The 14,061-nt window shown below is 52.4% G+C and overlaps 1 long non-coding RNA gene across 1 annotated transcript; it reads left to right on the top strand.

Moving 5' to 3' along the window:
- The first annotated feature begins 960 nt into the window (after positions 1 to 960).
- On the top strand, positions 961 to 12,852 carry LOC113902568. Its single transcript, XR_003513864.1, has 3 exons — positions 961 to 1,483; positions 7,636 to 7,716; positions 12,626 to 12,852. It is a non-coding gene; the product is annotated as an uncharacterized LOC113902568 (long non-coding RNA).
- Positions 12,853 to 14,061: the final 1,209 nt, after the last annotated feature.

The raw sequence follows: 14,061 nt of genomic DNA, 5'->3' as shown, positions 1-14,061 counted from the left end.
GGCGGGGTGTCTCAGAGGGGACAGAGCGGCCCCTGGGGCAGAAGGAGATTCATGACCAGGCAGGGTCAGGTTTCCAGCATCTTGTCTCCAGCAAGGGTGTCCAGGTACCCGGATGAGCTCAGGTTTCCAGAAGTTACTTAGGGAGGCAGTGGTCTCCCCGCGCCTGAACAAGGTTTTTAGAAACCAAGTCCGTCTCCCCAGGTCCTTGGGTCCCTGTGTCCAGTCCTGCTCTCACCGACTGCCTTAGGGCCGCGCGGAGCAGAAGGGTGTAACAGGCATCCTTGTGTGCTTTTCCCAAGATGAAATTCTAGTCCAGGAGATGATGGAGCCAAACAGATCATCATTTTTTGAAGCACAAAAACCACTACCAACGTTACCAACAATAACAACCTCAACAACATTAACAACGACTCCGACAAAGAAAAAAAGCAAGTATTCACCTTTTCGAGCCTTAACTGCCTGTGTTCCTGGAGGTCTGCGGTGTGTATGCACAGTCCCATCTTGGCAGCATCTTTGAGATCAGCTACTCCTGGGGCAAAGGCAGATGGAGATGTGAAGGACACAGTAGCCCCATATTTTCTGTAATCTTCCCGAGGCAGGAAGGTCAAACCCAGACGGGCAGAGACAAGCTCCTGTATCTGGGAGGTCTCTGGGGGAACGTGCAGGAGAGGCCTGGTGCTTGGGGTGCATGTGGGGTTTAGCCGCCGCAGGACCCCAGGATGCATGCAGGCCAGAGCTTCCGACTACCCCGCTCCCCTAAGCCTCCTGAGAGCAGGAGCGGGGACTTGACTCCAGCCGACGGGACAAAACTAGGGTCCGAATGGACTGGCCCCCGGCCACAGAGCTGGTAGCGAACAAAACAGCGTGCTTTTCCCAAGTGAGGTTTTGCTGTTGTTCAGTCGCTCAGTCGTGTCCGACTCTTTGTGACCCCACGAACTGCAGCACGCCAGGCTTCCCTATCCTTCCCCATCTCCCAGAGTTTGCAGCTTAGCGTAGTCCAAACACACAGAAAAGGGAAATAGCACCCTGAGGTCCAAACAGAACACGCGGTTAACCCGCAACGACGGTGAGAGCCGTGTGTCTGAAATCTACAACAAGGCATGGAATGCGTTCAGCAGCAGGGAAGGTCAGCGTGTTCTTGAAATTCTGCATCCAGACGTCAATGCCAGTTCCTGGGATCACCTCTCAGAACATCTGCCAAATGGCTGGGTTCACAGAGGTCAGAGAATGCCCGCCTGTGCGTGTTGACTCACTGGAGCACATTGTCAGGAGAAGCTGGAAAGCGTGTTAGCGTCCCCGCCTCAGGTTCCAAAGCGCAGTGTGGGTCAGAGCATCCCTGCATTCATGCTTTCCTTCATTTTTTTTTTCCACGCCCCTCATCAAGAAGCCCGTATTAAAATGAATTATCAGGTCAGCACTAATAAGAAGGTGCAACATGAAAGTCAGCTCTCTGCCAAGAAGGACGACAAACTCTTCTTTAACGGTAAAAGCACCCTGGCGGGCCCCGCCCGAGCTCAGCCATGGTGGGAGGACTGGAGGCTGCAGACAGAGATGTCTCCTTCCTGGGACGAACAGCCTGGTCAGAGAGTGAGGCCACTGCCCTGGGTCGGGTCAGGCAGGTCCCGCCTGGTGGGGACGGGGGCGCCCCAGCCCCGCCTCCTGCCCGTGGGTCTGAGGAGCACACAGTCCTGCTGTCCTGCAGGCAGGTGGCCGCCCCAGCAGGGGAGGGCCCCACCCCTTGTCCCCTGCCCCCGCAATTCCACTGCGGTCACTGCTCCTTCCCCGGGGCGGGTGGGGCGGGGAGAGCCCAGTGTCCCCAGGGGGAGTCCCCAGGAAATGGGATGAAGAGCAGTGAGCTGGGGCTCTGAGGCTGCAGAGTCAGCGTCCTTCGGGGTCACAGAGGAGGCCAAGCACGAGAAAGGAGGCACCGCACAGCTCCCGGGCTCCCTGTGCACCCGATCTGAGCCCTGGAAGCGAGACCAGGCCCCGGGGGACGGGAGCAACTCAAATACTCACTCCCGGGCCCCACTGAGCTTCACTGCAGCAGGGCCAGGAACTCAGGTTTCAGTCTGTCCCCGGTCTCCGGTCTCTCCTGGGAGCCAGCCTCTGGGTTTGGAAGCTGGAGCAGTAACAGGAGTCCGGTCCTTTCTAAGACCTCTGGGCGCAGCCCACTCCTTGACTGTGCAAACCGCCCGGTGGTTATGAGATAAATAAAGCTGGACGTCTTCTTTCGGGCCCACGGTAGGAGAGGTTATGGGGCGAGTCTGTGCTGAAAGGTCTGAGCACGAGCTGGACTGGCCTTGGGGCACAGGCTCCCTGCGTCCCACCCATCGCAGTCACTGAAGAGGGGAGAATGGGCTGACTGTCCCGAGATGGGAGTCCCCACAGGGGCTGCCGGGGGTCAGAGGTGAGGCAGAAAGGAACGGGTAGGGCACGTCCGCTGTCCGAGCAGGCACTGGCTCACCAGTCCTCAGAGGGACCATGAGATCCCCCAGCCGGCCGCGTGGCAAACGGACGCGAGGGGGCCACACGCCCCGCAGTGCTTGTCCCGGGCCGCCCCTCCTTCCTAAGACTGCCCTGAGGGCCCGGTGGGGCATCCCGCAGACGGCTCCCTGAGCGGCTGGCACCGCGGTAGATTCCCGTGGGCCCCGGGGCTTCAGAGCCCACGGATCCGTTAATGGAAGTGTGTTGCTCTTAACGGCCATGTGTGAGTTAGAGAAAGCAGAGGTGAGTCACGAGTTTGGGGCAGGGTGGGTGGGTGAGGGCCGGCCTGGGAGGGGACTCAGGGATGAACAGATGCTCACCTGCCGTCTGGGGGCCGGGAGGGATGGGGAGCGTGGTGCGGTGAGCTGGGAAAGGCCCCCGGGCAAAGAAGCTGCTCCCCTCTGTCCTGAGATGACCACCCCGCCCCGTGAAACCAGAGCCCGGGATGCCACTGGGGTGGCCATGAGCCCAAGGCTCAGGGCGCAGAGACCCCACCTCTGGGGCAGCTGCCCTTGAGGTATGTCCCGGGAGCAGGGACCGGCGGTGGCCCACAGGCGCGTCTGGGCCCCCAGTTTCTTGACCAGTGGCCACTGTCCGTGAGAGTCAAGGCTGAGGGTGACCTGGAGCAAAGGTGGAGACCCATACAGGAGGCAGGCGAGTGTGGCACACGGAAGGAGCCCAGACCCCAGCTCCCCCGCTCTCGTCAGCCAAATTCCAGCAGGCGCCGCCGCCAGCAGAGCTGCCAGACACGGCGAGGGTGCTTCTGACACTGGCCTCGTCCGCCTCCTCATGTTAGAGGGCTGGGTGCCTGGACCGCAGCTGTTCTGGGAGAAGTCCATGGGGAACTGGCGTCGGGGCAGGACGTTAGACGGTGCAGGGAGGGCATAGACGGTTTGCGAGAGGAAACCAAAGCCTTAGTGTGGTCACCTAGGAGCATGAAGGGACAGCTCCGAGAAGGGCAGGGCAGCCTTGGGCAGTGGCACTTGGGTGCAGACGGGGTCTCCCAGGCTCGGGAGGAGCCTCCTGGCTGGAGCAGGAACAGAAGGAAGTTGTGAGTGGGGCAGAGGACCGTCACTCTCAGCAGCAACCGCGACAGTGCCTCTGAACAGAGACACGTCCTCGCCATGTGCTCTTGGCCACAGGCAGGCCGCGTCCAGCTATTTATAAACAGAAGTGGGTTGCCACGGTAACCCTGAGTGTGCGTGCACACGCGGCGGCGTGTCTGGGAAACAATACCTCGGGCCAAACGAGGACGATGCAAGCGTTTAGTCCAGTCTCCTTTGTGAGACTTACGCAAAACAAACTTGCAGCAGCAATACAGATGGCTTCCCGTTCCCCCTTTCCACGGCGCTGCCCGCTGTGGACGGCTCACGCAACCCGACACAACCGCGAAAACCAGGGCGGCGCTGCTGATGCATCGCAGTCAGGCGGCCTACAGACCCACGTCCAAGCTGGCCGGTTATCTCAACCAATTTTTCTTTTTTTTCCTGGCTCCAGGATCCATCCAGGATTCCACATTGTCTTTATCTCTCAGGTCACTTTTAGTCTCTTCCAACCTGGGAAGTTTCCTGATCTGTCCTTCACAGCCTTGAAGACAGCGCAGGCTAGTTCTTTCATAGAATCTCTTTCCATTTGAGTTTGTCTCACATTTTCCCATGACTAAATTCAGGTTATGCGTTTGGGGCAAAAATGTGAAAGACATGATGCAAATATATCTCTTTGTCAGGGAAGTTTACTTCATTGCTGGTTTAAGGTGATGGATATCTGATTTCTCCATAATCAGGTTAAAAGTTTTTGCGTGTGTAAATACTACCTTGTGGGGAGATACTTTCAGATTCTGAAAATATCTTTCTTTCTTTCTCATCTTATTTTCACCTACTGATCTAGCACCCTTGCAAAAATAACCACTGTTTTTGTTGTCTACTCTCAACTCTTTGAGACCCCATGGACTGCAGCACACCAGGCTTCCCTGTCCTTCACCATCTCCCAGAGACATCCATCCTCTGTCGTCCCCTTCTCCTCCTGCCCTCAATCTTTCCCAGCATCAGGGTCTTTTCCAATGAATTGGCACTTCGCATCCGGTGGCCAAAGTACTGGAGTTTCAGCTTCAGCATCAGTCCTTCCAATGAATAGTCAGGACTGATTTCTTTTAGGACTGACTGGTTGGATCTCCTTGCAGTCCAAGGGACTCTCAAGAGTCTTCTCCAACACCACAGTTCAAAAGCATCAATTTTTCGGCACTCAGCCTTCTTTTCGGTCCAACTCTCACATCCATACACGACTACTGGAAAAACCATAGCTTTGACAGTTTGGACCCATGTCGGCAAAGTGGTGTCTCTGCTTTTTAATACACTGGCTAGGTGTGTCATAGCTTTCCTTGCAAAGAGCAAGCGTCTTTTAATTCCATGGCTGCAGTTACCATCTGCAGTGATTTTGGAGCCCAAGAAAATAAAGTCTGTCACTGTTCCCGTTGTCTCCCCATCTATTTGCCAAAAGGTCAGTTCCTGTTTCCAACGTTCCTTCCGCACGGATTGGTTAGGATTCTACTGTAAGGAAGGACGCTCTTTCTCCTCCCTTTATTCATTGTTTATCCCACTGTGTGTTTACATCTCCATGAACTTACTAACCGCTGATACTGATAGCGGGCAATAAGCCATCAATGTTTACTTCCTCAGGCTCTCAGACTTGGTTCCCAGGAGCTCGTTGTGCTGTCCTCCCTTGGGAGCACCTTCTAGCTTTCTGGGGACACAAGAAGCCTCAGGCCGCTCCCTCACTTGCCCTGGCCCCACCCCAGGACCTCCCACGTCTCCAAGGAGCCCTGATTCCTCGTCCTGGAGGATGGTGGTTAGACGTGTTCCCCGCTCCTTACCCGTCGTCGTTTCCAGGCCCTCCCCGCAGACAGGGCTGGGAAGATTTGGGTGTGCCGATCCGTCTGTTCAGATGTCAGACTCCATGAGTTCAGACTGACCCCACCTGACCTTCAGGCTCACCTGAACCGCCTCCTCTTTTTTTTTTTTTTTGCCTTTATAATTTTTTTTTATTTTTTTAACACCAAAAACATTTTATATTGAGTATAGCCAATGAACAAGGTTGTGGTAGTCTGAGGTGGACAGCAAGGGGCTCAGCCATGCACAGACATGTATCTATTCTGCCCCAAACTCCCACTCAAGCTGCCACATAACACTGAGCAGAGTTCCCTGTGCTATGCAATAGGTGTTTGCTGGTTATCCATCTTAAATAGAGCAGTGTGTACATGACTTTCCCAAAGTCCCTAACTATCCCTTCCCTCCAGTCCTCCTCTCCTCTTCACTGAGAGAAACCCGACTCCCAGACGCCACTAGGGCGGATCCCCTGACCCAGTTCTGGAATCCCAAGAAACAGGTGAGACTTCCTGGTGGATACCCACCCCTGCGGAAAACAGAGCTGCTGTCAGACCAGAGTCGTGTCCAGCCTCTCGTTCTCAGCATTGCCATGTACAGTGGCATCCTGCTCGCCAAAGCTCCTTGTTAGTTCTTTCCTTCCCACGCCCTTCCATGCATGCCTTCTCTGTGTGTGCCAAGTCACTTCAGTCTTGTCTGACTCTTTGTGACCCCATGGACGGTAGCCCGCCAGGCTTCTCTGTCCCTCGGATTCTCCAGGCAAGAATACTGGAGTGGGCTGCCACACCCTTCTCCAGGGGATCTTCCCGACCCAGGAATCTAACCCACGTCTCTTATATCTCCTGCATTAGCAGGCATGTTCTTTACCACCTGGGAAGCCCGCTCTTCCATGGGGCTCTCTTACTCATCTGTAATTCCATTTGGGGCTTAGATTCCATTCTGGGTCCCTCCCCATCATGGCTGATTTTACAGATTTATTTTGGAGCGTGTAAAACGTGTTGTTTAGTTGCTAAGTTGTGTCTGACTCTTTTGTGACCCTATGGACTGTAGCCCACCAGGCTCTGTCCATGGGATTTCCCAGGAAAGAATCCTGAAGTGGTTGCCATTTCCTTCTCCAGATCTTCCTGACCCAGGCATGGAAGCCGCATCTCCTGCATCGGCAGGCAGGTTCTTTTCCACTGAGCCACCTGGGAAGCCTTTGTGTGAAACATGACCCTGGCTCTAACAGAGAACATCAAACACCAGGAGTCTAACCCTCAATCCTCAAACACATTCCCACCCGCTTCTTTCCACCTGCTCCTTCTTGCCTCCTGCTGCAACCAGCCTCACCACTTTCTGGCTTGTCCTTTCTGCATTTTCTTCGACACAAAGGAACAAGTGCATGCAAATGCTCCTTTTCTGGGTACAAGATTATTCTGTTTATTGTTTTACATCTTTTTTCTCCAATTGAAATACAGTTGACATACAATATCATGTTAGTTTCAAGTGTGCTACATAGCGGCTTGACATTTGCATACATTATGAAATGATCGTCAAGATAAGTCTATTAACCATCTGTCCCTAAACAGGTATTACAGTATTATTATGCACATTCCTTATGCTGTTTAGTACAGCCCCGAGGCTTAATTATATTATAACCGGAGGTGTGCACTTCTCAATCCCCTTCAACTATTTTGCCAGCTCCCCTCTCCTCTGGCAATCCCTCCCTCGCTCTTTGTATCGATGAGTCCATCTTCATTTTGCTATGTTTGCTTTGTTTTTTTTAGGTTTGACATGTAAATGAGATCATACAATATTTATCTTTTCTCCATCTGACTTATTTCACTTAGCATAATACTGTTGTAGTGCCTGTCTTCTTATCCAGTGTGCATTAAGCCACTTTATTAGCTATGATCATGTAAGTTTTCTCATCACCTCTTCTTTCTCACATGAAAGGTAGCACCGGGGAGACATTTCACACTTTCCCTTCTTTTAACCCAGCAGCACACGCTGTAACGCGCTTTATGTCTGTTTGTAGGAAGCGTCCTCACTGTTTATCTTTTTTACAGCTGCATGGTTATCCACCGGAGGACACAATGTAGGTGATTCAAACACCCTTCAATGCATGGGTATTCAGCCTCTTTCCAACATTTTGCAAACAATGCTGAGATGGATAACTGATGCACATGTATTTCCATATTGTCAGGAGGCATCCTTCAGGGTAGATAGCAACTGTGGAATTAAATCACATTGTGCATCAAATCTTGATCACTGTGCTTACTTTTTCCTACAGATGAGGACAAAGAAATACTTTATCAGATTAAAAGCCTAGCAGCTCTGGAAAGAATCATTGAAAGTCTCCGGAAATCTTTAGGTAAAGGGAACCAGGGGCCCACCATGGCGATAGATGAGTGTGGGGGATCGGTCCTTGAGCTGGGGCTGTCCCCCTGGTGAGACGGGAGGTACCGCACCCACTGCAGGGACCAGCGTGAGCCGTGAGCAGCTCTGGACAAGCAGGTGACTCTATCCTGAGGGGACCCTGTGAGCCCCACTCACGAGTCCACAGTCCAGGAGTCACGGGGCCACCAGCAGGCTCCCCGCACTTCTTGGCTGAACTGAACAAGGCCGAGCCGCTTTTCCAGGAGTGATGGGGAGGAGGGCTTCACACACCCCCGTGTCGCCGTGACCAGGCCCAGGGAGGTCCCACCGCCCCCGCCCGGGCAGACACGCCCCTCTCCGCAGGCGCCTCCCCATGGGGGCCGGCCTCCGGCCCCTCCTGGGCCACAGTGTACTCACTGCTGAAGTCGCCCACGCCGTCCCCCTCCGCTTCTGCCTCCGGCCCCACGCTTGTCCCTGGAACTCTCGAGAACACCTCCGAGCCTCTCCTAGGCTGGCCTCGCGGCCTCCTTTCCTTTCTGAGTCAGACCTGGCCGCCAGGCTGAAGGTTCCAAGCAACTTCTGCAGCATCACACACGCCGTGCACCCGCCCGGATTCAACCTTATCTCACGTGGACCGAGCACGTGCCCCGCGCCAGGCGCTGGGCTCAGATCCCGGGATTTATCTGACCCCTACCCCGCCCCCCCCCCGCGCCCCCCCCCCACCCCCGAACGGCTTTCCGATGGCTCAGTGGTAAGAATCAGCCTGCAAAGCAGGAGACGCAGGAGACGTGGGTTCGATCCGAGTCAGAAAGATCCCCTGGAAGGGGGCATGGCCACCCACTCCAGTATTCTTGCCTGGGAAATGTCATGAACAGAGGAGCCGGGTGGGCTACAGTCCATAGGGCTACAAAGAGTCCCACATGCCCGAAGCCACCGAGCTCACGCACGCACGCATGTGCACGCGCACGCACAACCCCACCGGGAACTGCTGGGTGGTGACACGTCCCATCGCTGCTCTTCCAGGCCCCGCTGTCCTCCGGCAGCGAGACTGCTGTCCTGTCCTTGGCTCAGCGCCCATGAGACAGAATCTAGGCTCAGCACTGGGACTTCCCAGGGGTTCAGGGTGAGGCAGGGCCTTCCGCCTTGGACTTTGGGGGCCTGAGCGGTCCCGAGGCTCCTCCTGGACCTCGGCCGAGGCCTCTTGTTACCCCAAAGTTGCCGGTTCTCCATCCCCTCCTCGCTCTCTGGCAACCTCCCCTAAATTCATGTTCCCTTCTTTCCCTCCGAGCAAACATGCCCTGTAGTCCAGGGCTCTGATCCGCATCTGTGACACCCTCTGAGGCCAACAGGGCTGATGCCCAGCCCAGCACCAGAAACTCGGAAGGCCAGGGAGGCCTCTGTCCCCTCTGCCCCCCACCCAGTTCCTCTGGGGAAACAGCTGGACACTGCCTCTCTCTGAGGGCCAGGGCCAGCTACCAGCCCTTGGGGCTCGGCTGCAGCTAAGAATGCAGGATTTGAAACTCCCTGACCTGGGTAATATTGCATAGGAAGCTGGAATGTTAGGGCCATGAATCAAGGCAAATTGGAAGTGGTCAAACAGGAGATGACAGGAGTGAACGTTGACATTCTAGGAATCAGCGAACTACAATGGACTGGAAGTGAAGGGAAGTCGCTCAGTCGTGTCTGACTCTTTGCGACCCCATGGACTGTAGCCTACCAGGCTCCTCTGTCCATGGGATTCTCCAGGCAAGAGTACTGGAGTGGGTGGCCATTTCCTTCTCCAAAGATGGACTGGAATTGGTGAATTTAACTCAGATGACCATTATATCTACTACTGTGGGCAGGAATCCCTTAGAAGAAATGGAGTAGCCATCATAGTCAACAAAAGAGTATGAGATGCAGCACTTGGATGCAGTCTCAAAAATGACAGGAAGATCTCTGTTCGTTTCCAAGCCAAACCATTCAATATCATGGAATCCAAGCCTATGCCCCGACCAGTAACGCTGAAGAAGCTGAAGTTGAACAGTTCTATGAAGACCTATAAGACCTTCTAGAACTAACACCCCCAAAAGATGTCCTTTTCATTATAGGGGACTGGAATGCAAAAGTAGGAAGTCAAGAAACACCTGGAGTAACGCAACTTTGGCCTTGGAATACAGAATGAAGCAGGGCAAAGGCTAATAGAATTCTGCCAAAAGAAGGCACTGCTCATAGCAAACACCCTCTTCCAACAACACAAGAGAAGACTCTACACATGGACATAACCAGACAGTCAACACCGAAATCAGATTGATTATATTCTTTGCAGCCAAAGATGGAGAAGCTCTATACAGTCAGCAAAAACAAGACTGGGAGCTGACTGTGGCTCAGATCATGAACTCCTTATTGCCAAGTTCAGACTGAAATTGAAGAAAGTGGAGAAAACCACTACAGCATTCAGCTATGACCTAAGTCAAATCCCTTACAATCATACAGGGGAAGTGACAAATAGATTTAAGGGACTAGATCTGACAGACAGAGTGCCTGATGAACTATGGATGGAGGTTCGTGATATTGTACAGGAGGCAGTGATCACGACCATCCCCATGGAAAAGAAATGCAAAAAAGCTGTCTGAGGAGGCCTTACAAATAGCTGTGAATAGAAGGGAAGCGAAAAGGAAAGATATACGCATTTGAATGCAGAGTTCCAAAGAACAGCAAAGAGATAAGAAAGCCTTCCTCAGCGATCAATGCAAAGAAGTAGAGGAAAACAACAGAATGGGAAAGACTAGAGATCTCTTCAAGATAATTAGAGATACCAAGGGAACATTTCATGCAAAGATGGGCTTGATAAAGGACAAAAACGGTAGGGACCTAACAGAAGCAGAAGATATTAAGAAGAGGTGGCAAGAATACACAGAAGAACTGTACAAAAAAGATCTTCACGACCCAGATCATCATGATGGTGTGATCACTGACCTAGAGCCAGACATCCTGGAATGTGAAGTCAAGTGGGTCTTAGAAAGCATCACTACGAACAAAGCTAGTGGAGGTGATGGAATTCCAGTTGAGCTATTCCAAATCCTGAAAGATAATGCTGTGAAAGTGTTGCACTCAATATGCCAGCAAATTTGGAAAACTCAGCAGTGGCCATAGGACTGGAAAAGATCAGTTTTCATTCCAGTCCCAAAGAAAGACAATGCCAAAGAATGCTCAAACTACCACACAATTGCACTCATCTCATACGCTAGTAAACTAATGCTTAAAATTTTCCAAGCCAGACTTCAGCAATACATGAACCGTGAACTTCCAGATGTTCAAGCTGGATTTAGACAAGGCAGAGGAACCAGAGATCAAATTGCCAGCATCCGCTGGATCATTGAAAAAGCAAGAGAGTTCCAGACAAACATCTATTTCTGCTTTATTTACTATGCCAAAGCCTTTGACTGTGTGGATCACAACTGTGGAAAATACTGAAAGAGATAGGAATACCAGACCACCTGACCTGCCTCTTGAGAAGCCTGTATGCAGGTCAGGAAGCAACAGTTACAACTGGACATGGAACAACAGACTGGTTCCAAATAGGAAAGGGAGTACGTCAAGGCTGTATATTGTCACCCTGCTTATTTAACTTATATGCAGAATACATCATGAGAAATGCTGGGCTGAAGGAAGCACAAGCTAGAATCAAGATTGCCAGGAGAAATATCAATAACCTCAGATATGCAGATGACACCACCCTAATGGCAGAAAGTGAAGAGAAACTAAAAAGCCTCTTGATGAAAGTGAAAGAGGAGAGTGAAAAAGTTGGCTTAAAGCTCAACATTCAGAAAACGAAGATCATGGCATCCAGTCCCATCACTTCATGGCAAATAGATGGGGAAACAGTGGCCGACTTTCTTTTTCTGGGCTCCAGAATCACTGCAGATGGTGATTGCAGCCATGAAATTAAAAGACACTTACTCCTTGGAAGGAAAGTTTTGACCAACCTAGATAGCATATTCAAAAGCAGAGACATTAGTTTGTCAACAAAGGTCCATCTAGTCAAGGCTATGGTTTTTCCCGTGGTCATGTATGGACGTGAGAGTTGGACTATAAAGAAAGCTGAGCACCAAAGAATTGATGCTTTTGAACTGTGGTGTTGGGGAAGACTCTTGAGAGTCCCTTGGACTGCAAGGAGATCCAACCAGTCCATCCTAAAGGAGATCAGGCCTGAGTGTTCACTGGAAGGACCGATGCTAAAGCTGAAACTCCAATACTTTGGCCACCTGATGCGAAGAGCTGACTCATTGGAAAAGATGCTGATGCTCAGAAAGATTGAGGGCAGGAGAAGAAGGGGACAACAGAGGATAAGATGGTTGGATGGTATCACTGACTCAATGGACATGGGTTTGGGTGGACTCCAGGAGTTGGTGATGGACAGGGAGGCCTGGCATACTGCGGTTCATGGGGTCGCAAAGAGTTGAACACGACTGAGCGACTGAACTGAACTGACCTGACCTTGGTCAAATCCCCTTTGGGCTCCCAGTGAGTTGGGTGACCTTGGGCAAGGGACAGCACACACGAAGGCTCAGCATCTCCATCCTCCGAGTGGGGTCTTCAGGGCAGCTGTCTCCTTGTGGGGCAGGGGGCCGAGTGGTGTGATGCTGGCTGAGCGTTTAGCCCAGGTCTGACCCACATGACTGGACTGGTGGGAGGGCCACAGTGCTGGTGAACCCAGGAATGCGTTTGTCCTGGGTCAGGGACCACAGGCGAGGGGACCCAGCACTGCCCTGCCCCCGCAGCCCTCTGCCCCATCAATGAACCCGGGGCCCCATCTCTCAGCCCCGGCTGTCCCGGATGAGTGAGCCATAGGGGGTGGGTCTGAAATGCAGGCTCACAGGAACACCTAGAATTTCTCAAGAAAATCTCCTCTTTCCAAACAGGGAGTTCGCTCATGAAAAGGAGAAAGAAGTATAAACATTTGTTCAGGGGAGGCAAATACCTCGAGCGGAGACAGAGCCTAGACTGAGAACCCAGGACTGCCTGAGGGACTCCCCACTCACCCCCACCACTAGGAAGACAGACAGAGAAGAGTTAGTAACCATTCTGTATAAAGAAGAACCGTTTTACTCAAGGAGTGCCAAATAAAATGAACCTATTTAAATATTAAGTCAGAGGCAATGTGGTTCTTTTCCCTTAAACAAAAAAAGAAATGAAAATCTAATTGAGCCTGAAAAATAGGAATGTCCACAGCTCCTACTGCCTACCAGGAGGAGCTTTGGAAAAAAACGTAACCTCAGAGACTGTGCCACCGTCAGGCTCCTCCACAGGAGCAGAACCTGCAAGACGGGAGTAGAAAGTAGAAAGATCGGAAAATAATCAAGAGGCTTTAGATCATGTGATCATGGAGTCTGACAAGTTCCGAGAGCTGCACCCAGGAGAGACGACGGTGTGGTTTCAGTCTGAGTCTGAAGCCTGACAGCCTGGAGACCCAGGAAGAGCCAATGTTTCAGTTCAAGTCCAAAGGCAGGAAAAGGCTGGTATCTCGGTTGGAAGGCCGTCTGGCGTGAGGAGTTCCCTCTTACTCTGGCGAGGGTCAGATTTCTGTTGTATGTGCGCCTTCAGCTGCTCAGAGCAAGCCCTCCCACATCAGGGAGGGGGGCAATCTGCTTGACTCAGTCCGCTGATCTGAATGTGAACTTCATCCAGAAACAACCTCATAGAAACACCAGAATAATGTTTGACCAAGTATCTGGGCACCCCATGGCCCAGTCAAGCTGGCGCATGAGGTTAATGTCCATGTTTGTCCATGAATGCCAGAACCTATGAAGTCCTGACAAGCAGCCCTTCCACGCTCCGCTCCTGCCCAGCATCATGCAAGGGGCACGGCCAGGGGTGCAGTGTGTGCACACAGGCAGAGTACGCTTCATGGCCTGGTGAAGGATCAGAAAACACACTCTGGGTTTCTGTGACGATGAACCCACGTTCCAGGGAGCTGAGTGGTTTGACCCTCATGGAGGGTGGTGCTGACACCACACCTCCCCGTGGCCAGCTGGTTCACAGGCACGTCCAATCCGAAGGGTGCCTACCTGTTTTGAATCTGATCCCCAAGTGAAACCAAGATCCCTACTGAGAGGAAGGCTTTTAGGTCTCCAGGAATGACCCAACTCCACGTAATTTTCACTGCACTGGAACTCTGCTTTACCAGAATGAAGGCGGCTGTGGCACAGAGATCAAGCATGCTCTAGGAGCCAGCCCACCCTCAAGACGGTAAGTCTTGTCACCATCAGTGCTTTAGCTGCAGAGGTCTTGGCCCACCAGTATTTTCTGGGAGACTGAAATTTTTTTCTCAGCAACTGCCAACACGTCTTCAGTGGTT

The sequence above is a fragment of the Bos indicus x Bos taurus genome, chromosome 12 (assembly GCF_003369695.1).
Source record: "Bos indicus x Bos taurus breed Angus x Brahman F1 hybrid chromosome 12, Bos_hybrid_MaternalHap_v2.0, whole genome shotgun sequence".
Taxonomy (NCBI): Eukaryota; Metazoa; Chordata; class Mammalia; order Artiodactyla; family Bovidae; genus Bos; species Bos indicus x Bos taurus.
The sequence above is the reverse complement of the archived record's forward strand: the minus strand, read 5'-3'. Positions and strand labels throughout refer to the sequence as shown.